At 42.4% G+C, this 23,806-nt stretch overlaps 1 long non-coding RNA gene across 2 annotated transcripts in view; it reads left to right on the top strand.

The window, feature by feature from the left end:
• LOC112545567 (uncharacterized) overlaps positions 1 to 23,806 on the top strand; it is a 528,724-nt gene that overhangs the window by 73,900 nt on the left and 431,018 nt on the right. For both annotated transcript variants that reach the window (XR_012901638.1, XR_012901639.1), the window contains one exon: positions 21,159 to 21,271. This is a non-coding gene — a long non-coding RNA (uncharacterized LOC112545567). The remainder of the gene's footprint in view (positions 1 to 21,158; positions 21,272 to 23,806) is intronic.

Genomic DNA, 23,806 nt, shown 5'->3' with positions numbered 1-23,806 from the left:
AGATGAGGAGCAGCGGCAGGCGCCCAGCGGAGCATTCAGTGGCGTGGGACGAGACAGCTGGTGGAGCGTGGCGGAGTTTCATATAAGGTGACACCTATATATCCCTCCACCCCCATTTCTACCCAGGTTGGGAGGTGAAACCCTGCGGGTGAACTTTGGGACTCTGGGTGGTGTGGACCAGGGACAGAGACTTTTGGGGGGTCGGACTCTTTGGACTTCGGGCCATTCTTGGCTGGGGGGGGGGGCTTGGCTCATGTTTGGGTTATGAACTCTGTTTGTGGTGTTTTCCCCAAGTTAATGCCGTATGACTTCTCTCTCTGTTTCATTAAATGTTTCTTTCCTACACTCAGACTCAGTGCTTGCGAGTGGGGAAGCATTGCCTCCCAGAGGCACCCAGGGGTGCGTGAATTTCCCAGATTACTGGGTGGGGGCTCGAGCCGGTTCTATGTGAGATGGACCCCAAGATATTGAACCCAGCCCTGGTTACTGCCAGGCCTACCCGGCAGAAGGGTTACATATATATTTGTTCGTAACTAGTGGGTGCCACGGTGGCACACATTCAAACAAGTGCACAAGACATCACTTTTGGTGCACAAGACAAAACTCACTCCACTCACAGATGGAAAATCTTAGAGAGAACACTGCCCACTATGTATTATTGTCCAACCAGAAATTCCTTTCACTTGGGATTATAGGGTTTTCAGACTGCTCTGAGATCTGTTATTCACAAAGAAATTTGCCAAGATCATCCTCTTCCATTGAAAGACCAAAGTATCAACTCACAGCCTACTTAATCTCAACTGCACCGTAACACTGGAGTATTTGGCATGCTCCCCCTAAACAGATTTCCTACATGAGATCCACTGTGAGGTAAAACAAAGAAAATTGCGTTTATAATCTGAAGTGGTTTGTTCTGTTGGAGCTGCACATAGCCTGAAGACAACTGAAATTTATTGAGTTTTCTTATTGCTTTCCCTCTTAGAAGGCCTGAACTAGCTTCTGGAATAGATTATAAGGAAATCCAACATTCCCTATAAAAGAAAATACAGTAAAAATAGCATATGATTAAATGGAGTGAATAGATGTGGTCTGTGATCTTAAAACAAAAATGTTTTTGAAAACAAAGCATGTAAGTACCAGTGAAAATCATTGTCAAAAATATGGTTCCTGATGACCATACCCAGTTTACAACGTGGAACAAATTGCAGCTGTCTTCATTTTTAATAGCAGAATGAGGTCTCAGCATGTGATTATTGCTAGTTATTACTTACATCATGTGTACATACCACATATTATTATAATAAAATTGAAGAGGAATTTCCTGCCCCCAAAAGTCTAATCTAAGTCAAAACAAGGACAGGGACATGAGCTCGGAAAGATGAGAGGGTTATGTTTAGGCAGTTATATGAGACGTGAATCTAGCGAACAAGTAATGCAAGCCTCCATCTTGATAAGGGTGGCCTTCTGCATGGCTCATTGCATTCTCAGTGCACACAGTTCTCTCTATTAAAGATGGAGGCTGATTACATTCCACATTTAGCCAACACTGCATTGGCAGCTTCATCTTAGTTTTTAAACCTCATTTTCTCCAATAAAAGTAATAACTATAAACAAATCTTATATAATCAGGCTTGATTCCATGTATTAGCTTTGTATATGTCCTTCCTTTCTCTCCTCACTGTTTGACTTCGTTGAGTTAGTTAAGAAAAGCAAGCAACAAAGTGCTGCTTTGAGTTCTGTAAATCTTAGTCCTGAGATATGCTGTGAACAGGTCCAGCTGAGAAAGTTAAGCAAGAACTTGGGTCTATGCTGTCAGGATGCCATTACAAACACTGTGTGGCAGAAGAATATTGGAAAGAAAGCACTGCATAAACATCAATCTTGTTTTTTCAAGGTATGAAATGTTGCTCGAATTCGTATAATAAATATTTCATTGTATATCACGGGGAGCTTTTCTAAAAGTCTCAAGATTAACTGGAAACCAGGACAAGCCATGAGCTGGCTGCCTCATAACCATGAAAGTATTTGGCTGGGGTATTTTTTCAAGGAAGTGCCCTAGCATACATGGAAAAGGCAGAAATGCAGCATCCTTGAGAGACAGTCAGCCAGTCAGTCACCAAACCAGCCATACTCTAATGAGAATCTTTTGCACTGAGATTTGAAAAGAGAGAAATGATTGGGAAATAGGATAAGGTAAGTTTCAGAGGATGTGAGAACTAAGGGAAGAATTCTCCTGTTCTCCTGTACACATGTAGAAATTTCTTGGAGCCACGGCAGGGAAGAGGCCAAAATTAGAATGGTAATTAGATGGGGAATGTGAAGTCAGAATCCAAGGAGATATTTGTGAATCATCAGGATAACTTTGAAGGCATTTAGAAGCTGCAGTGAAATGAGTTCTTGGTTTCAGTCTATTTCCGATTAGATGAATGAACTTGCACAGAAAACACCATCTTGTTAAGCATCAATTGGCAGTCTCAACAAAGAGCAAGAACTCAGTGAGCAAACGAGTCTCAATCCTAGAGCTAGTGTCTCTGGGGCAGCTGGCGCAAGCTGGCAGGGTGATGCAGGGAAAACATGCATTGCCACTTCCCTGTTGCATGTTTTTAAATCATATTCCATCAGACACCTCCAAGTATTTGGCAAACATTCAGAACAAATTCTCACAACAAAGTAGTGAGGCATCTCCTCCTATGTTTCACAGGAGGGGAACCTGAGGCATGGAGGTTGTGACTTGCCCAATGTAACAAATAGATCACTTCAACCGACAAGGCTATTAGTCCTTCATGAACACTGAATTCAATTTAATAATTAAAATAAATAAATGGAGAAGATGGTTAAAATGTCTATTCAGAGATGATTTAGCTCTGATGGTGAGCACAGAAGTAACCTGCCTTCTGCATGATGCACCGCCTTACGGCCTTAGAGCTAATCAATGTTCTGTTATAACTGCACTTCTTTTCCGAGGTGCCTTTCTTTTTTAATTAAAAGCAGTTCTTTTTTCAATCTATTTGTTTTAGTTTCACCAGTTTAAAATGTGGCTTTCCAACACTGCAAGGCTTGGAGAACAGAGGAATATGAGATCCAAAATCCCTAGATAATCTTCTTTCTTGGCATGAAAGTAGTTGTTACTGTATTGTTTTTTATTATTCATCAAAAGGAAAAAAAAACTTTTCAAAGTAAATACATCAATATGACACATGATATAAGCTATTCCCAACCACTGCTTCCCCTCTCTTGCCTTCCCACCACCCACCTCCTATTTTTATAAGTAATCGAGTTGTAACTACAAAGTCAATTTCAGGTCATCTTTCATTAGGTTAAAATATATCCTTATTGGCAAGCTATTTCTCTATAATTCAAGAATACACATATTGTTTTACTTATAGCTGTATGTTATAGTTATGTTCTCATATAAATGTTATGCCTAGATTATTATAACTAAAACAAACTGGAATTTGGATTTTTTTTGTGTTTTTTTTAAATGAGAGAACAGATTCATTTGTTTACCTTTTTGATATATCTTTTCAGTTCTCAACAGGATTGAATAGGCTTTGTATGTAGTAATGTAAATATACTCTCTGCTGTGTGAATTTGTCCTAACCTAGATTAATGATTAAAGAGTAATAAGATAGGGCACATTTACATTTCAGACTCCATAAATCGAACTCAGAGGGTGACCCAATTGGGATTTGGTACTCCTGCTTCTGTGAGGAGTAAGGGAACTGATGGGAACGTTTGTTCCTGTTGGCCTCCCGCTGTGCAGACAGGAAACTCGAAACAAGATACATCGATTCCAGCATCGTAATTAATGTCGCTGAAGTTGCATATCTTAATTCGATGTTCCACATAGTGTAGACCTTAGTTTAGTGGCCTTAGTTTCCAATTAGGCCTTGCCATAAGGGACTTAATTGCTCCTTCAATTGAACCTGCAAATCAGATGCTTAGGACACCCAACAGCTTTTAACTAGTTCTGTGATTGTCTATAGTTCAAAGACCCTCTTGATGCCAGTCATTAATTTTTCCCTGCTTAACTATAGTCTAGCAAACTATAGAAAAATCCTCACTTTCTGGGGATGCCAGCATAGCAATCCTGCTGCTGAAAGTCAAGGAGGTTCCGGAACTAGTGCGTTTTGGAGCTTCTTTACACCCTGCTGAGCTGTGGCTGCATTATCAGTCCCATGAGGCAATTGGTAGCTGGCATCTTTTAATCATATTGCACTGCTCTGAGGCTATGTCTACACTGCACACCTATTTCTAAAAAACTCATATGTTATTTTGAAATAACAGAGTGCACAGCAAGCCCGTTATTTCAAAATAATTTCGAAATAACAGGCTTCTTACTCTGACTTCTGTAACCCTCATTTCATGAGGAGTAAGGGAAGCTGAAGGAAGTGTTCTTCTTTCGACTTCCTGCTGTGTAGACAGTGCCAAAAGCCAAATTAAGGAACTTCAACTTCAGTTACACAGTTAACGTAGCTGAAGTTGTGTATCTTAACTCAACTTTAGTCTGCAGTGTAAATGTACCTTGAGTTACACCGAAGGACCAAATCAGCACACAGTGGGCCCAAGCTCAAGGCAGCACAAAGGCCACCTTTGCACTCTCCATCCCTAGCTACCTTGTATGCTTTGGGGTGGTAGCCTATAAGCCAAGCATGGTTCAGTCATCACAAAACCAAACCCTGTTTTAACCATGTTGGGGAGCAGATACAAGAGGAACTAAAAATCAGATGCTTCAGGGGATAGCCGAGTAGGTCTGTTACAGAAAAAAACAACAAATGGTCTGGTAGCACTTTATAGACTGTAAAATCTATAAAGTGCTACCAGACCATTTGTTGTTTTTTACAAATCAGATGGGAACCTAGTAGACACAGCCTTTCATGATAGAGTCATATTTGGCCAGCGGGCCCCTTTGCTTGAGATGTTCTTCTAATCACTGACCTAAGGACGCACAAACTACCTATGTATGCAGTGTTGTTGTAGCCATCTGAGTCCCAGGATATTAGAGGGAAAAGGTGGATGAGGAAATGTATTTTATTGGACCAGCTTCAGTTCAATAAAAGATATCACCTCATCCACCTTGTCTCTCTAAGCATCCGATAGAAAGTCAAGCTGTTTCTCAGTCCAAAAAAAAAAAAAAAAAAAAAGTCTATTCATCGTATGCCTCCATCCATTCCAAAGAAGGGACTCGTTCAGCCTTATATCAAGGTCTGCCTGCCTCAATGTATGTTTAGCATGTTTAGGAGCAGAACCAGGAGAGTTTAAATATTTTGATGGTGTGAGGCAAGCAAGATTTGAGGGACCCTTCTGTTCAAAGCCTAGAGCTTTTCTCTCTCTCCTGTCCTATCAGTCCCCTTTCAGACTTATCAGAACCATTAGATGGAAAGCTAATTGTGTCTCTACCATTCTCTCTATTAGGAAGATCAAAGGAATTGTTGCCTTTACTGGCAAATCTCAAGTATGAATTGTGGCAGCCCGACCAATACTGGTCTGTCTCGAGCTGTAAATCAGCACTAATTGCAAGCTAGATCTATGATTTTGCAGAGAGTACTTGAGAACCAAAAAATGGCCTGCTAGTTCCATTAAAATCATTGGCACATCTCCCACTGACCTTAGAAGGTGCAAGGCCAAATTCAAAGCTCTAATGCCTGCTATGAAGTATACTGATTATATCATTACCTTTTCTTGGGAAGAAAGTGGGGTGAGAAAAGAGAAATATGGGGAGCTCTGTGATCTCGTACTTGTGTGATGTCAGGATGGAAGGAGTTTGACATCTTGCAGACAGGGCAGGAATGTGGCTGCACGGATGTCCTGACATCTGGCTGACAGGGAAATACTGTGGATGTTGGAGCATCCACAGGGAAAGTTGGTCCTTCTGCACTGTTCTATGGAACTAGAAGCACAGTGCTGTGCTGCTATCGCTTCTGTTACTAGCAAAGGCACACTAGCAAGCTAAATTTAGTGGGGCCTGATCTGAATTGGTGTAAAATGCCTTTGTCCCAGAAGGTGGTCCGACCTGGAAATCACCATATCTATCACCAGCGGATTTTTCCAGCCCGAATAAACACAGAGACATGTAAGAATTTAAGAATATATTGTAGCATACAACAGATAGCACAACAAACAATAACCATAGGCTATAACACTGCATAAAACCAGCCCCTCACCCCAGATATAATAGACGATAGAACAGCAAAATAAACAGGACGACTCTATACTCAGTATGTCTGATGACTGCACAAGACTCAGGACCTTCTGCCCGTTGGCTTGGGGTAGCCTCAGGGGAGGAACACTGAGGAGTCCAGTAATGATCTGCCGATGTTATGACAACAGCTGATGGTAAGTTGCACACACACACCATGATGGTGAACAGTTCTTGTCTCCGGAGCGGGCCTTCACCACAATAACTGGAGAAGGACTGACTGGGTGGTGGGCTTTGGTCTGGCAGGTAGCTAAGGTCCACAGCACCGAGGAATCGCTACAGCAGTGAACCGGAGCACCCTGTTGGCAGTGGTGGAGTTGGGGTCTGGTTTGTCATGAAGCTGGTCCCGGCCTTCACCACTGTCTCCGATAACAGCACAGCAAATCTCCTCCAGATGGAAACTGCCAATGAACAGGAACACGAACCAACCTGATCCTCTCGGGGTCCTTTCTTTTAAAGCTCCCTACGTGGGAAAACACCAAACGTCTCTACTGCAAAGGAATAGCGTCCTGAGTGCAAAATTAGAAGTCCTTGTGCAGACTTTGTGCCGTGTGCAGCATGATAGTACTGTGTGCAACTGATGGTTTTGGTGGCAAAAGTCTCTCAGGTCTTCTTAGGTTCCATTTTGATTTCAGCTTAGTCTATAGACTCCATTTTGATTTAATGTCCATAGTGTCCATACAGCCAACACTTCCTTGATGGGCCCTGGGAATGAGACTCTTTCTCTTGAGAGGAAGTGAAAGGTACAGAGTGGAACTCTGCAGATGTTAATGCTGACGCAGGGTCAGGACTAATCCCTGCAGGAATTTCTCCAGGGTTTGATGGAAGATGATTGTAATGTAAAGTATCTACATCCCCTTCATTTGGCTATGTCCCATCCACTCGTGACCTTCTGTGACCAGCTGTGAGACATGTGAGTCTCAGAGAGAAAAGGGTTTCTGTGGCTTTTGATCTGTTCGCCTTCCTTCAATAATTGAGGGGTCACTGGAGTTGAATTTTTGCTGTGTTAGTCTACTCCATACTGCAGTGGAACTCGTATCACTGTGCTTACATGGGGAGTTTCCCCCTGAAGCTAAAACAAATTGTTCTAGTATCATTTCAGTAGTGAAAGGATTCCTTCAAATCCAAGAATGTTTTAGTTTTCAAATACATTTAATGAAAGTAGATGTCATTGTTATATACCTCAGAACAGCTCCTTGATCATTTTTCTATGGTTTGCCTCACAAAAATCCTCTTGCATTAAAATGTGGTTGGCTGACTTGCCCCGTGGATGGTGCAGATGAGCAAAGACTAATGTATATGAGCAGCTGTGTGTGTGACAAATGTGTTGAGACTGGGAGTGCTTCACTTTATGGAAAAATGAGGGCTGACTAAGGCCTTATGTGCTCTTTAAGGGCTTAAGCAGTGGTTCTCAACTCGTTTCAGTCCATGGACCACTAGGCCAATCAAAAAATTTTCGTGGACCACCTCCTTTTTGAGACATGATAAAAAAGAGCAGACAACGAACCTTTTGGTTTGAAATTTATTTCTTACTAACAGATCACACACTGTGTAACTTTGGACAATGTTCCTGTGGACCACCAAAAAAGTCACCATGGACCACCAGTTGAGAACCACAGGCTTAAGGGGTGTATTGTGTGGGCCCTCTGTATCTATTTTGGTTGCTAGGAGACTAGGGGCATAAGCCCACCCAAACCCTTCCCTCTCAACTAAGGGGAGAGGTCATTAAACACAGAACACAAGTAAAATACAGGGAAGGGAGTGAAGGCGAATTATTAAAAATCAGGGAACCAGAAAGTTCTCAAGCAGAGAATCTCCCAACAACGTCTACTGTTCCTCAGAGGCACCTAAGGAGTCAGTGAACACCTCCCAGAGGAATGTCACTTAGAAGTGTGACTGAACAACGGATCGGAAATAGGCCACACAATCTCAGAGCACCCTCCCATCCAGTGTCCTCCTCCTGGTGCACACCAGGATTTCCACCTTGCCAGTGCCAGAAGGAGGTTGTCAAGGAGGTCTTGTGACTTTGTGAAGCCATGAATGGAATATGCATAAATGAGGAGTTATGGGGAGACGTGCAGATAAGAATCCAGAAGAGGACCTGAAACTTGATGGATCCTACACAGATGTGTACCAGAGTCTCCCTCTTGCCACAGAAAGGACATGTGCCAGGGAGTTCATGAACTGCACCAGATACATGCCCATGCCCATGCCCATGCCCATGGCTCCATGGGCCCTTTGTCAGCCCTGAAAATAAAGGTTCTGTAGTGGGTGTGGTTAGTTCTTTTATTAGAAAAATTAAAAACCATGGACAGCTGGAAGTGACTGTTCTGATATTATGATAACAGTGATCCTATGACATTTTCAAAATGCTTTATAAACAATAGCTAAGTAATTCTTGCCAGAAGTTTGGCCAATAAAAGATATTACCTCACCCATTTTATCTTTCTAATGTCCTGGAAGCAACATGGCTACAACTACACTGCATAATCCTCATGAGACACATGTGAGGGAGGGGTGTGTTTTCCCTATTTTACAAATGGAGAATTGAGCAATGTGAGTTACTTGTCCTAGTCAGTGGTAGCAGAGCTGGGCTTGGAGTTCAGAACTTCCTGGCTCCATGCTTATCCTACCGGATATCTCAGAAAGGGAGTGCAAAGAAATGGAGTATTAAAGAGAAGAGTGAACTTTACTTCTGTCCAAAGGGTATGTGATGTCTGTGGTATAGCACGAGAGAGAGGTTAATAAGAGAAACATTTTATAGTATAGGAAAAGGCTATATGCTTGGGGGGCTGTCAGAGGTGAAGAGCAAAAGAGGTTGGATAGGGAGCCGAGGTCCCAGGAATTAGGGGGTGGAGGGATTGCATGGGGGCAGGGACTGGGCCATGCCTGGCTGTTTGGGGAAGCCCTTTAGCTGGTGTAAATCAGTGGAGCTATACAAAAACCAGCTGAAGGCCTGATTTCTTAATGCCACTACAAAAGTGGCAGTTCTATTGCCAATCTTCACCCCAGCCTTCATCCTGGGGAAGCATCCTCAGTGTTAATTAAAAAACAAAGAGAAAGGGCCGAGATATTTATGTAAGAACAAAAAAACATTGCATGATCTTCTGCAGTTGTAATCCTACTCCTCCCATACCCCCTACTCCCACTCTTTATTTACTGGATTGATAGCTAATCCAGTTCCCATTGTACTCACCTGGAACTCTGCCATTGAATTTAGTGAGAGTGTGATTGGGCTCTCAGAGTTCCTTGGGGCCAGGAATTAGCTTTACTCCTTTTTCAGTTTGTCTGAAAAGTACCATAAATGCCTGTGATGCTCTAATAATAATAGTAAGTATTCATCAGCTTGCTCTTGAGGTTGAAAAAAAATGTTGTAGTCGAAGCAAATGTTCTCTATTTGCCTAATGGGCTCTAAGAGCTCCAAAAAAACTCTGCAAATTGGAACTGTCAGGTCAGTAGTAATGGGTGACATTTTCAAAGTGGGTGTGAAGATTTAGCAGCTGATTCCCCCATTGACATTAATGGGAGCTGCATGACAAACCCTTTCATGCACTAACTACTCTGAAGATTTAGAAGTAAATTCTCAGGACATTGGTTCATAGTCCATGCTGTGAGGGTGGGGGAAAAGGCCACTAATCGATGATATACTTCCACAGTGGCTACACCGTTTTTCTGGAGCAGGGGTGGACACATTTTTTGACTTGACGGGCACCTCATGTTTGGAAATTGCATGGAGGGCTGGGTAGGGAAGGCTGGAGGAGACTGTGCCTCCTCAAACAGCCAGGCATTGTCCAGTCTCCCTGCCATCTAATCCCTCCACCCCCCCACCTGTTTGACCTCTGCCCCCTATCCAACCTCTCCTGCTCTTCACCCCTGACAGCCCCCATCCAACTTCACTGCTCCCCACCTCCTGACCACCCACCCAGCAGTACCACCTGCAGCAGTGGGGCTGGTGGCGCAGTGAGTGTGCTGCCCACGCATTGGGAGCTGAGGTTATGAGGCATGGGGGGGCAGAAGAAGAGGGGCCAGAGGCTAGCCACCCATGCTTGCTGAGCTACCTGGGATTTAGGCCGGCTTCTGGCAGGAGCTGGTCTAAAGGGTCTGATGGGTGGGATGTGGCCCATGGGCCATAGTTGCCATCTCAGTTCTAAAGGGTTGGAATTATAGTTAGCGCATTGATGTACTTTTCTCTACTAAAAAAATTAAATCCTGATTGTTTCGAGTATTGTTTCATGTAGTGTTGTGGAACGCAGCCATGCTGGTCTCAGGATATTAGTGAGATAATATCTTTTATTGAGCCAGCTTCTATTAGTGAGTGAGATATGCCTTCAAGCTACAGAGAGCTCTTCTTCCTCCCCATGTGAACTTGGAAGCCTGTTTCTTTCACCATCAGAAGCTGGTCCAATGAAAGATATTGCCTGACCCACCTTGTTTCTCTAATTGTTCAGACTCACAGATCTGTCCTTGCTATAATATATATAAAGTAGAATAACAGTAAATTCCAACATCTGTTTAATGGAAACGATGTCAAAAGTACAATGAACAGACTTTATTTCCTGCATAAGAGCCTGATCCTGCTGCCACTGAAGTCAATGGCGACTGCTGATTTCCTGTGGAGCAGAAACAGATACAAAACAGCATTTCCCTCCACAATGTGGGCCAAGTTTAGCCATGATATAAAGGTGCTGTGAGTTAAATATTTGGTGGGAGAAAACTGGTATCGCGATTATGTACTATCATTTGTGCTATTCAGGGATTATGCAAAATGAAGTTAGTTTATATTATCAGAAGGCAGGTGTGTCATAGCAGAAACATTTGTGAGGGTCAGTTGGGGAGTGGAAGGCTATGTCTAGACTGCAGCTCTTTAGGTATCCCGGAAAAGCTATGCTGCATCCAAAGAACGCGTCTGCTTTTCCAAAAAATTTTTTGGAAAAGCAGATGTGCTCTTTCGCCATCCCTGTAAACCTCTTTTTACAAGGAAGAAGGGATTTGTCAAAAGAGGAGGTTTTTCTGAAATTTGGCACCGTGTAGATGCGCCAAATTTCAGAAAAGCCTCTTTCGAAAGAAAAGTGGAAAAAGATACGCAAATTGTGATTTGCAATTTGCATATAATTTTCCGACTTTTCTTTGTAGTGTGGACATAGCCGAAGACATAATGGAGCATGGAAGCATATAAACTTATGAAAAATCTGCCGGGGAAGGGAGAGCAAACCAAGGTCAGGGGAAGGGGCACAACTGCTCCCTTTCACCTTATAGCAAATGATGTCCCTACCAGAAAGCATGAAAGGGTGGGGTTAATTATTCGGAAAAACAACAGGGGCAAGGATATTGGCCTGACCTTGGTGGCAAAACTAAAGTGCTTGGACTTCACTGTGGTTTTTTACCTCAGGATAGCTTATGTATGGTGATTACCATGAGGTTAAAAACACAGCATTGTTAACATTGAAGACAACCCCTAATATAAGCAGGCATGAGAGGAGGGGTATTGTGGCTTATCCTGCTACTCTCCATCTTCTGCCCTTCAGCATGTAAATCTATATTCATTTTGCATAGCCCCCAAATATCTCAAGAGATATTACTTTACCATTTTCATCTGTTTTTTTTAATCAAATTTCATTCCCTTTATGTCACTGTTGGCCCACAGACTTTTGTAGGAGTTGCTGCTGCTTAATCAATCCAGATTTTGCATTGGATGACACTACTTAGTTAGGATTGAAGCCAACTTCTTAGTGCTAACTCTGCAACAGGTATGTGTTTTGCAAGCAGCTGTTGCAAGCAAGGTAAAGTTTGCATCAAGCAAGCCCCCCTGAGAGTTAATAAAACAGGCTTCCAGGTAATTAACTGAATGAGATCAAACGGGAATATTGCTAACTGAAAAGTATTCTTGTCTCTGCTTGGAAAAATAACTCATCAATACTCCTTCTCTAATGTTCTGGCTTAAAATAGACAATGATAATCTTTTATTGTTATGCTGAGTTGAAACCAATTTATTTTGTTCAAGTTGCAACTCAAGAGCCTAATTTAAATTACCTCAGGATTTCTGTGTTCACAGAAAAAGAGCAGATAAATTTTCCTAAATTGCTATTTGTCACTCTTTCTATAATAATTAATAGTAACATTTGGTGAGACTAAATAGCCTTGTGTACATGCAACAGAAAATGAAAATGTACACATGGCTTCTCTGTTAATGAACCTATTTCTCTTTGGGTTTGCTTTGTAGGATAAAATATAAAGATAGAGAGACCTCATTTACAACCAAAGTCCTAGATTGTGCCCTCAATTGATGTTAAGAGAGTTACATATAATTGAGGTTACAATTTGGCTTAGAGGGTGTTGGACTTTTTGTTCTTTCAATCTGTTTTAAAGCATGTGCTCTTGTTACACTTCTCTAAATAATCTCTGAAGATATTCCTATTTTTAAATACAACCATATGATGGGGAAATCTCTCATGATGTCATTTATTTTGATATTTCTGTCCATCCTTTTCATTATAGCTCCAAACTGTGCTTGGCCTTCCCTTGATGCTGCCTGTGTGTTGATACAACCCAGTATGGCAGAAAATCTGATGTCATCCGCAGCTGTAACATCATCTTTCAAAGGAGAAGACATTAACCCTTCCTCACAAAATCTCTTTGAAAAGCAGAAATGTCATATTATTAAAACAGCTTCTGCTGCCAAAGTATTTATGTATTTTCTTGGTCTAGATATAGATATCAGGTCAATTTTTTTGTTGGCATAGTTCAACTAAAGTCAGTGAAGCTGCACTTCTTAACACCAGCAGAGAATTTGGCCTTTTTAAGTGGACCAACTCAAACATCTGGTCTCCTGTAAGCATTTAGTGTCAGCCATGGGGATTCTAAAGATATATTTATTTTATAAGGAAATAGAAACAAAACGAGAAACATCAACAAAAAATCAAAGCATGCTCAGAGGCTTCAGGAGTGTTAATTTTTTATCTTTATCTTAAGTACAGAGCTCTGGGAACTCATCAGGACTGCCCCCCCCATTACTTTGTGTTCCAGGAAAGGTGGCATATGTTGTTAGTGAAACATTGCTTCTATGACGGTGTGGTGGGTGGACTCATATGGTTGTTTGCGCAATGGGAGTAATGGGGCTGCACTGTACTATTGTATGCAATATGGCTCGGTGGGTTGAGAGGTGAGACTGATGCTGAAAGGACTAATGAATAACCAAAATCTGCACTGATATGCATGGGTGTAAATCAGGAGTGACTGTGTTGCCTTCAGCAGGGGTTACTGGGGACGTAACACCAGTATAATGATTGAAAAATCAGCTCATAGTGAATGTTCAGCCAGTTGCAGCACATCATAGTGAGCATATTGTCATACTTTACAGAACAGTATGTTGCTTGGTTTTCGTGCTCTCCCAACAAACAAACAAAAGAGAAAATCATACTCCCTCATGTGCTCTAGATGAGTCCCTATCTCATAAAGGAAGTGCTAAAAGTTTGTGGTTTTGTTCTGAATGAAAGTTTCATTAAAGAAGGAGAGGGGAAAGAGGGAAAAAAAAATGCTGATAAAAACATGGCCCCCAAATGTACCCTATGCACACACTGTGCTGCAGCAGGGAGGGAGATAATAGATATGTCCTCGTTCCACAATGTTCTTTTGGCAGTCACTGTTCATGGAAAAGATACAAATACCATGTGGGGGCAACCTGATCAAAATGGTAGGAAGGCAGACATGGGAGGCTCTAGACTTTTACCATAATAACCAATGGGTTAAAGTCATTGGAAACAATCATTAGAATAGGTGACTGAAGATATGAAAACTGCCATCTTGTTAAAGATGCTTATACTACTCAATGTGTGTTAGTAATTATGCATACTCTCTTGTTTCTCAAAATATGCTCCTGTAATGGAGTAACAGAGTCACCCCCATAGCACCTCCTGCTGGTCCTTCTAGGAATTAGCCCACTTGTCCAACCATGTGCCTTTTTCTGGGATTGTCTCACCTGTCATCACTCTTGTTTTAGTTACCTCGATTCTCTGGACTCGCATTGTCCCAATCCTGATGACCCCCCACCATTCCAGGGGAACCATTAGTTATCAATTCGGCCCTGCGCTAGCGTGGTTAACTGCAGCAAGTAGTCTAGCCTCTCCCTCAGGGGCAAACTGTAGCCCTTGCCTTAAGCAGCCAGTGGGGCAGAGGGAAGGGACCCAGGCCCCTTAAAACTTTGACCCTAGCTCAGGGACACTTGTGTGGAGCCACCAACTGCCCTCTTCCACTCCCCTCTACTCCCTCTTTTCCCTGTAGCCCATACACCCTCTCTGTCCTTTATATCAGGAGCCCAATCTGGCTGTTATCAGGCTAGAGCACCATCTGCCTCTCCCGACTTTGCCCAACACTGTCTGTTCTGAGTGCTCCTAAGGCAGCCAGTCCTTCTCCCTAGCCATTCTGGGAGATACTCATTTTTGCTCTGCTGAGCACTCCCTTATATCAGGGCTGCTCCAGCAAGTGGCCTTTTGATTGGCTCCTAATACGCTCATTCCTGATTGGCTGGGGTTTGTGCAGGCTCCCTATGGCCTGCTTTAACCTTTTCTATTCCAGAGTGGGGCATTTGCCCCACTTCAGCTCCTCAGGATCTTCATCTTTATATACCCTCCTATATATTTGCGGCAGCATTATGGTAACACAATCATTAATTGTGTTTTAATCCTTTAGGAACATTTGCAGTGACGTATTTAAGTGTTTGTCTAATTGGAAGTATGCTTTGAGTTAGGCACAAGCATGTGCGTCAGGTGAAAGCCCAGCTAGGGAAGGCAAGGCCCAGCCCTGCCCCTGGAGCCAAGCCCTGCCTATTCCCAGCCTATTCCATCTTGGCCATGTAGAGAGCTGGGGCTGCCATGCTGCAGCCCTAGCTCTCGCTGGCGGTTGGGGAAGCGAGGCTGCTGCACTGCAGCCCCATCCCTCCCTGGTAGCCAGGCAGAGCCTTGCTGCCGTGCCATAGTCACGGCTTTTCCTGGTGGCCAGGGGGAGCTGGGCTGCTGTGCCATGGCCCCATCCCTCTCCCACTGAGCGGGGCTGCCTTCCCTGGTGGCTGGGGGAACTGGGTTGCCGGGCCGTGACCCTAGCCTTCCGCGGCAGTAGCCCCAGCCTGAGGCAGTTGGGCATATAGGCAGTTTTGGGAAGGCTGTGCCTTCCCTTGTCAATATTATTGGCCGCTCATGGGCACAAGCTTAAGCGCCTCCTAAACCCAAGATTTTATTTACAACAACTCCCTTGTTTTCAAGGGAATGGCTCAGAAGTAAAGAAGGTAAAGTTTGGCAGGCAGTGTCTCTGCTCAGGAGGGAGTGCCTGACCCTTTCACACGTTGTTTTACTGAAGCTACTCTAACTCTCCAGTGAGATTTGTCCTCTGAAGGCAAAGGGGAACAAATGCGTTTTGCATTTTGTCTGATACAAATATGGCTAAGTGCTTTTTAATGAAGTCTGTAAAAGAGCTATTCTACAGTGAATAACTGCTGTTATTGCTAATTAGGAGAGAAAACATTTAACAGCATTCAAGACACTGAAGTTTCAATACTGTGTATACCGAGCAAGCAGTTATTCTCTAACATCTATATTATATCTCTAAACGGGATGGGTGGCAATAGGCATTTTTATGCACAGGTCTCAAGCAGGCTGGGGCCCTATTGTCCTATGTACTGTGCAAATCTATTGTAAATAAAGTTCCTGTTCCAAACAGCGTGTAAAGCACTGCAGTTTTCACTAGACATTTATAAAAAGTTGGTCAACATCATTACATGCTTTTCTCTTGTTTGCATGCTGCGATAATGTATTTCATATGTATTAATGTTAATTATTTTTAAATTATCCTAACACATCGAAATAGTTAATTAAGATGCATAATTATTCTCTCATTCTCTTATATGTTTCTGTGCAGAAGAGGGGCTGAGCTGAGGTAGTTTCTGATTGTCTCTGGTGCCCTCACTATGCATAGAAGTGGATCCCAACAGCATTATTATTGAAGTAAAGGGACAGACTCCCTATGATGACTGGGAGTACAATTTATGAACTCCCGTTTGACTTTATGAATTGTTTCCTTGTGTCCTATGAAACACTGTTCAGTGCCCCATGCTCCTGGTGCTAAACGGGATGGGTGGTAATAGGCATTTTTATACATGGCTAAGCAGACCGCTAAGGACTATTATGAGCACTTGAATAGAACTTACCTGGGGAGAACAAAAGAGGAAACCAGTTCTCTCAACCCCTGGTAAAGGGCTTAGAGTTTGAAGAGTGAAGAATTCACCACAGCAAAACAGAGGAACCAGCTGCCCATGGTGAAACATAGAAAGATGAGGGACTTACAGAGCAGGGAACAGGAAGCTTTGGGCATGCTTTCATGTTGGAGAGATCCTATTTAACTCTGGGACCAGCCAAGCTCAAAGGAGAGGAAGCTGACCTGAAGTTAAGAAAGAATGACTCAGTGGCACCAGTATCTTGAAAAGAAGCCATGTGCTGGACAGGGTGATTCTGTACTGTGAGGTGAATGAAAGAATTTGCTGGGTAATATTAATAAATAATCTTTTACATAGTGACTTCTGTCCAAAGATCTCGAAGTACTTTACAAATTGATTTGCAAACTTATCACTTCACCAACTGCTGAAATGCAGTCCCGTCTAGAATGAAAGGACATAACAGCTGTTTAATAGTTCATAGCAACACTACAGAACAGGAAGTGGCTACAGTAATTGCAGGAGCAATTGTACATACATGCTATTTTCTCGGGCTGGAATTCAAACAGAGGAGTGAGGCTAACACTCTTAGGGTATGTCTACACTTGCACTCTCTTTCGAGAGAGGGATGCAAATGAAGACACTCGAAATTGCAAATGAAGCCAGGATTTAAATATCCCACGCTTCATTTGCATATTTGCGTTATGGCACTATTTTGAAATAGAGCTATTTCAAAATAACAGATGCTGTTAAGACGTGGTTATTTCGAGAGAAAACCCTTCTCTTGAAATAACTGGTAAACCTCATTGTATGAGGAATAAGGGTTATCTCTCGAAATAACTGCGTCTTAACAGCATTTGTTATTTCAAAATAGTGCTTTTTGAAATAGCACCATAACACAAATATGCAAATGAAGCTTGGGATCTTTAAATCCCGGCTTCATTTGCAATTTCGAATGTCTTCATTTGCATCCCTCTCTCGAAAGAGGGTGCAAGTGTAGACATACCCTTATTCTTGCTGCAGGAACTTCTAGTGGTCACAATCTTGGCTGTACATTTTATTTGAAAGGTTACCTCTGGTAGCACAGTATATTATGGGGCCCTGGACTGTTATTATCTTAAGGCCAGTGTAACTTAAGGAATGATTATTAAACCAATTTACATAAACTAGAGAAAATGGCTGTGTTGTTACTCTTACTTTAGTTTAGATCAAGTAAACTAGGAATAGGTTGAAACTCAATTCCAATAAGTGGCTCTTAACTCTAAAACAGGCTTTCTTCCACACAGATGTTGGATTTGTTTAACTGTAGACCTGTTCTGCACCTGGTTAGTTAAAACTGTGCAAGTGGACACACTCTTGATTTAAATCTGCCTTGTAGCAGTTTAGCCTGTCCCCTTTGCCCAACCATTGTAACCTGTTTGTTAATCACACCATTGGTTATATTGGTGCATGTTTTTGTGCAGCTAATACCTAAGCACGTATCACAGAGAGACTGAAGTGGTTTCCTTAAACTAGTATGAAGAAAAAGGCCTTAGAGGAAGGATTGCCACAAAGGTAGGTCATAGTCCAGCAAAGCACATAAGCATGTGCTTAATTTTAAGCAAGGTGATTACTCATTACTTATATGATTAAAGTTACGTTTAAGTACTTTGGACAGGGGCCTAAATCATTATACCCCTTACTAAGAGAAACTGGTAAATAATAGAGAGCCTAAGACTGGGGGCAACAACTGACATAGCTATGTTTTACTAGTACTCTTACTTGACATTCAATTCCTAGTGTAGTGGGAGGCATGGATAACTAGGATAGGGATAACGGGCAAAGACTTGTTAGCAAAGGAACATCCACGTTTGAGGAAAATCACTTTGCCCTGGTCACAGAGAAATACCAGAAAAGGAAGGAAAAACAACTGTCACAGAACAAATCACTAACTTCCAACACTAGCTGCAACATCTGCCAATATGCCAATGGCTTCAGGATTGGACTACTAAAAAATATAACCTGTGAAAGAGAGCATCCTCGACCTCAAAGGATTGCCAACAATAATGGGAGGAATTACAGATGGGATTACTGATTCTGAGTAATAGAGGCGGAAAGAGAGTACTGTACTTCCAAAGTAAATGGAGGAGTATTGAAATATAAACAGTTTAGTGAGGCTAACACTTTAATTCTTGCATGGGGATCTTCTAAAGAGGTCACAATGTTGGTTACACATTTTATTTGAAAGACTACATCTGGCAGCAAAGCAGAATGCACTAAAACATCCTCCACAAGGCTAGGAGATTCCTTTAGTTTGAAACTGATGAAACTTCCTGATGAGAGAATTCTTCTAGCACACTGTGGGCCTCTCTTGTCTGGAGACCAAGGGCAATCTTTATTCCAAGGTTTTCTGCTCAGCGCCAGCAGGACAACCTTTTTTCACCACCACAGGGTGCGTTTTTGATGTTGCTGATTGTTTTCATTTTTGGTGTTTTTCTTTTATGGCTCTGAGTCAGCTATCTTTAAAGAGGAGGGTTTGACCATCTGGTTCTGGGAGTAATCAGTGTCTAACAGGCGCAACTGGTTTGCACATCATTCTGTGCCTGGTTAAAATAAACAGAACCATCCTTCTCCAGAAAAATAAAATGCACCAGATGTCAAGCAAATTCAGGCTGAGGGAAAGGCAGACTGAAATTTATGCAGCACTTGAGAGAGATCTAGGGATTAGCAAAGGGGTGTTATAAGTGAGATCTTAGTTTCAGCCACTCTGATGTTTTATCTTGAAAGGGGAAGTGAGTGGGAAAAACCCAAACAAAACTAAACAGAATCCTGCAAAACCCAGGCTCCTCACTAGGGGACATTTCTTAATAAAGGAGGGAGGGGAGAAAAAGCCCCACAACAAAATACTTTGACTGGATAAGTGTGTTGTACAGATCGATTGTCTGACAAGGAACAAGTACACACTAGGAACTGGTTGTGAACTGCCATACACAAGAAAGCGTAATTAGAGGGAGGGAGACATCAGAAAGGCCTGTATAGGTCCTCTTTACGAGGGCACTGCAACTGGAATGTTTTGCTTTCATCAGTTATTGTACTGGTGACCATTCAAATTAAATGCTAGATCATTTAAGTTTATTTAACCTACTGGTAGCGGTCACCTCTGTGCTTCTAGAAGATGTATTTTTGTCTCATTTTTCTGGCACGTATCTTCAAAATTCGTCTGAAAACATGCAGGCTCTGTCTTTTGTGTCCCTCCCCCCACCCTGTGCCTTTACAGGGACACACTATCTCCTCCCAAGTAGGCTTAACACTGCTTCTGTGAGCAGCTGACAAAGAGAACAAGTAATTTCTTAGCCTTTCAGTGTTGTGCTGCTTCTGTTTTTGTGAGTGGCCTCTGCACCTGTTGTGATAAGCAGCTCTCCCTTCACATTCACATTGAAAAAATGGCAATTCCCCCTCACCCTTTCTTTTAGTAAATGCTAATAATTAGGAAAAAGACTGGAGGCTGTGGTGGATTCTTTAGCCTTAGAAAAATTTAGTGTTTATATGTAGTAAAGTGAAGAGAGAGAGACAGAGGCATCTTCAGCTGTTTTGTAAGTACCCTGTGAAACAGGCTCATAGTATGATCAAAGCAGGATCATCCATTCATTTAATAGGATTAGTCTTTGCCCCACCCAACCTAGTTTGGCCTGTTTGTATCTCTTTACAAACTGTATTCCCCTTGTCTAAACTTGTCTGATCATTTGCAACAAGCCATAATAAAATACTCACACTGTCAAAAAAGGTACTATTTAGTCTTTCATATGCTTTTTAACGTGTCCCTGCCTTTGTTTATAAATGTAAAAGTTTATGCTCCTCATCCAGTATTCCCATCAGTGCAGAAGTATTGGCTGGTGTCTTTGGAGTTTTATTTGCTGGAGTGCAATTTGGGGACTCCAAACACATTTCTGCAGGCCAGCCCTTCAGTTCACCTGTGTTCTGAGTCCATTGGCACGTCAGCTTGATGATAAGGAGAGGTGTGATGTTCTGGAAGTGTGACAAGAGCATTCAATGCAGTGACCGACTTTTACCACTAGCCTGAAAAAGGCACTGCAGATGCAGGGGAGGGGCTAGCTGGCTGTTAACCCAGTGAAAGAAAATGCCTTGGCTGCTGTTCAAAGCTGCTCCAAATGGAGTATTTCAATTTAATTCCAAATTAAAAGCAGCTAGTGTTGTGTAGCATAGGGAAAAGATTATGCATCAATGCTTTCCCCCTCAACATAATCCTAATGACAGTACTGTACTAAAATAAATAAAAGTTAAGCCTTATTCCCTTCTTTCCCCCACTACTATATCTAATTCTGTGGCTTGGAGCCAGATTTTTGTAGGTGAAAAGTAGAGGAGAAAGGCCTGAATATTTAAAGTCAAAATCTGATTATATGTCTTATCTTCCTGGTTTCATGGGATATGTCTGGTGCTTTAAAACAAGTGTGGGTCAGCTGACTTGGGCTGGTGTGACAGGCTATAAATAGCAATGTTGATGGCCCCGCATAGGCTGGGCTAGGTGTCAGAGCCCGGGCTCCAAAATGCGTAGGAAGCTCTACATTGCTAGTTTTAGCCCTGTAGTGTGAGTCCCACCAGACCAAGTCTGTTGATCTGAGGTCTCAGCCTCCCCCCCCCCAATGTCGACACATAGTCCCTTCCCTGTTTATTGTTCATATGCTCCATCTCCGGGTCCCACTGAAAAGTAAACATGAAAGAGATCTGCTTGGCATGTTTAATCTTACACAAACTCTTTGCTAGCAGGAGGAATGGGAGGATTCTGGAGTGGTTACCGACAGACATATATTCCACAAAACAACCCTGAATGGCCTTCCAGGAATTCTGTTCTTTGCCTTCCCAAGCAGCAGGAGCAGGTAGGTAATACAGTGCTCTGATCTGTATGTAAAGTTCCAACCTGGTTATTGGTGGTGACACCTGATACCTCTCAGCACAAAACATGGTTCAGTGGGCCTGGGGGAGCTGTCCCCTTTGGTGGTGGTGTAACAGCATCTGCCTATAGTGAGCCATAACCAATGAATTTATGAGCCTGGTCCCATCTACTCCAGAGGCCATGCAGATAACACAAACCAAGTCCTGTAGAAGTTAGGGAAACTTGATGTGCCCTTCTAGTGGGCTTGCTCTTCATGATGAGTGCAAAGAGTGAGTAGAAAATATCAGTATCTCCGAGGGTCTGATGGAACTACTGAATTGAAAGACTTGCATTCACACTGAGATCTCACTATGACTCAGGAGTTGGCAGAGAAGGGAATGGGGAGAAGCAACAGTCAGAGCTGAGATACCTTAGAGGTAAGCAGTATAGAAAAATGTAATGTTGGCTAATGCATGTGCTGCTGCCATAGAACTCAATAAAACGCTTGACTTAAGTGGGTCAGTATCACATCTTAAGTATTTCAAGATCACGTGTAGTGGCTGGCCCACATAGAAGGGAGTCCTTTAGTGTTAGCCACTAAAGATCTATTCCTTTAGCTGCTGGAGGTCCCAGGTCCAATCTCCATTGAATATATGTTATATAGACCATTACAAAGAACTAAGAGTGAGAAACAGCAAAAGCAACCATCAGACAGTAGCACTTCATATAAATGCTTTATTCCTCTGATAGATATTGTAGAAATGTGTTCCTTTTTGTTGTCCTCTTTGTTGTTGTTGTTGTTGTTTTGTGGGGTGATTAGTGGAGGGGTGAGGAACCATGAGAAGGGCTATGTGATCCATGGGAATCATGACACTATATTTATCCCATAGGGATAACAAGAGAGCGCAGGGGTGGTGGTCAGTGGATTGTTAGAAAGAAGTTGTATTTAAAGGCTACACATCAGAGAAGATAAAGGAGATGATGATAAACCTGTTAAGTGTGTGTGCCTGCGTGTGAAAATTATAAACTACCCATACAAACAGGCGACAGCTGGTTGTGTCTGTACAAGTCAATACTCCCCCAGAACATCACCATAGAATCTCCTCCTACTATGTACTTACCGCACTGAAATACCTTGGTCTGTCTTCAAATCATCACAGGGAAAAAGAAGGGCCCATCTCTTTGTACTTCTTTTGAATCAAGTACAGCTGGTCCCCGAGTTACGAACGGTTGATTTACGACCGTTTGCAGTTACGACCAAAGCTGTTGTAAATGGCGGACCCCGAGTTATGAATGTGATCTGCGTAATGAACAGCGCAGTCGCGTGTAACTCTATGGGGTCCGACTTATGAACAAACCGAGTTACGACCAATTGCTTGGTCCGTAACTGGTTCGTAAGTCGGGAAGAGGCAGTACTACAGTGACTACATCTGACAGAGATTTAAAATGGCCTAAAGGATTAAAGACAAATGGAGCAAGAGTGGGACTGTAGTAGGAATTGATTCCATTTGTATAGACCTGTTTTTCTTTCTCACTATAAATTTAGGCCTCATGAAAAGTGCCATGCTTACAGCCTCGGAGAAAGGCATTCTCTATTTTTCCAAAGAACAAGTATACATGATAAACAGCTGTACAAATTTCCTATCCTACCCCACTCTACCCTGCCAATAGACTCAGTGGGGCAATGGTGGTTGTTTTGTATTACAATGGTACCTAGAAGCACCCAGTGGGACTGATTCATTCCATTGAGCTAGGACTGTAAAAAGACATAGAGACGGTCCCAGACCCAAAGAACATACCATCTAAATAGTCATTAATGTCTAAGGTCACACTTCAAGTGAATGAGAAGTTAGGACTAGAACCCAGTTCTTCTAAAATATAGGCTAGGGCTTTATCTGCTGAGCTGTGCTATCTCTCTGACATGATTGAAGTTGGAGGTATAATTTCAAGCTCACACAGTACCCATACTAGCTCTCATTGAGCCAGCATGCTACAAATAACAGTGTAGTAGCAATAGCTGCCAGACTTTGTTCCTAAGGTTTTGGATGCAGTCACATTAGGGCCTGAAATATAATTCCATGGCCATTGGTCAATTTACCTTTGCTGGTCCCTGTCCAGAAGGAGGAGTTAACTCTCTGGTGAAACAGTCACTGTGGGTGGTTCGAAGCAGGCAGAGAATTAGTTAGGTGGCTTGTCTGGAGTACCCACCTGAACCATTCCGATAATGCTCATTGAAATTTGAGGACTTGGATTTTGAGAGTTATCAATCTACAAGTGCATACTGCTCACAACAAACAGGAAAATGTATGTTTAAACTTACAGGTGTACTGGATGAAGCTTGTACTCCTCAAGTACAGCCATAAATAGCAAGAGTAATTTAACTTCTGCTATAATTACATGGTTTTAATTTTTTCCTTTGTTCTCCCTGGTTTGATTTGATGGGGGTAAAGCCTACACACTCTTCTTTTCTGTCTGCCCTTTCCTCGAGATACAAGAGATTTGTTTGAATTATTTTAATTGGCAAATGCATTATTCAAAT

The sequence above is a fragment of the Pelodiscus sinensis genome, chromosome 2 (assembly GCF_049634645.1).
Source record: "Pelodiscus sinensis isolate JC-2024 chromosome 2, ASM4963464v1, whole genome shotgun sequence".
NCBI classification, from domain to species: Eukaryota; Metazoa; Chordata; order Testudines; family Trionychidae; genus Pelodiscus; species Pelodiscus sinensis.
Note: the sequence above shows the minus strand (reverse complement) of the source record. Positions and strands in the feature narration are given on the sequence as shown.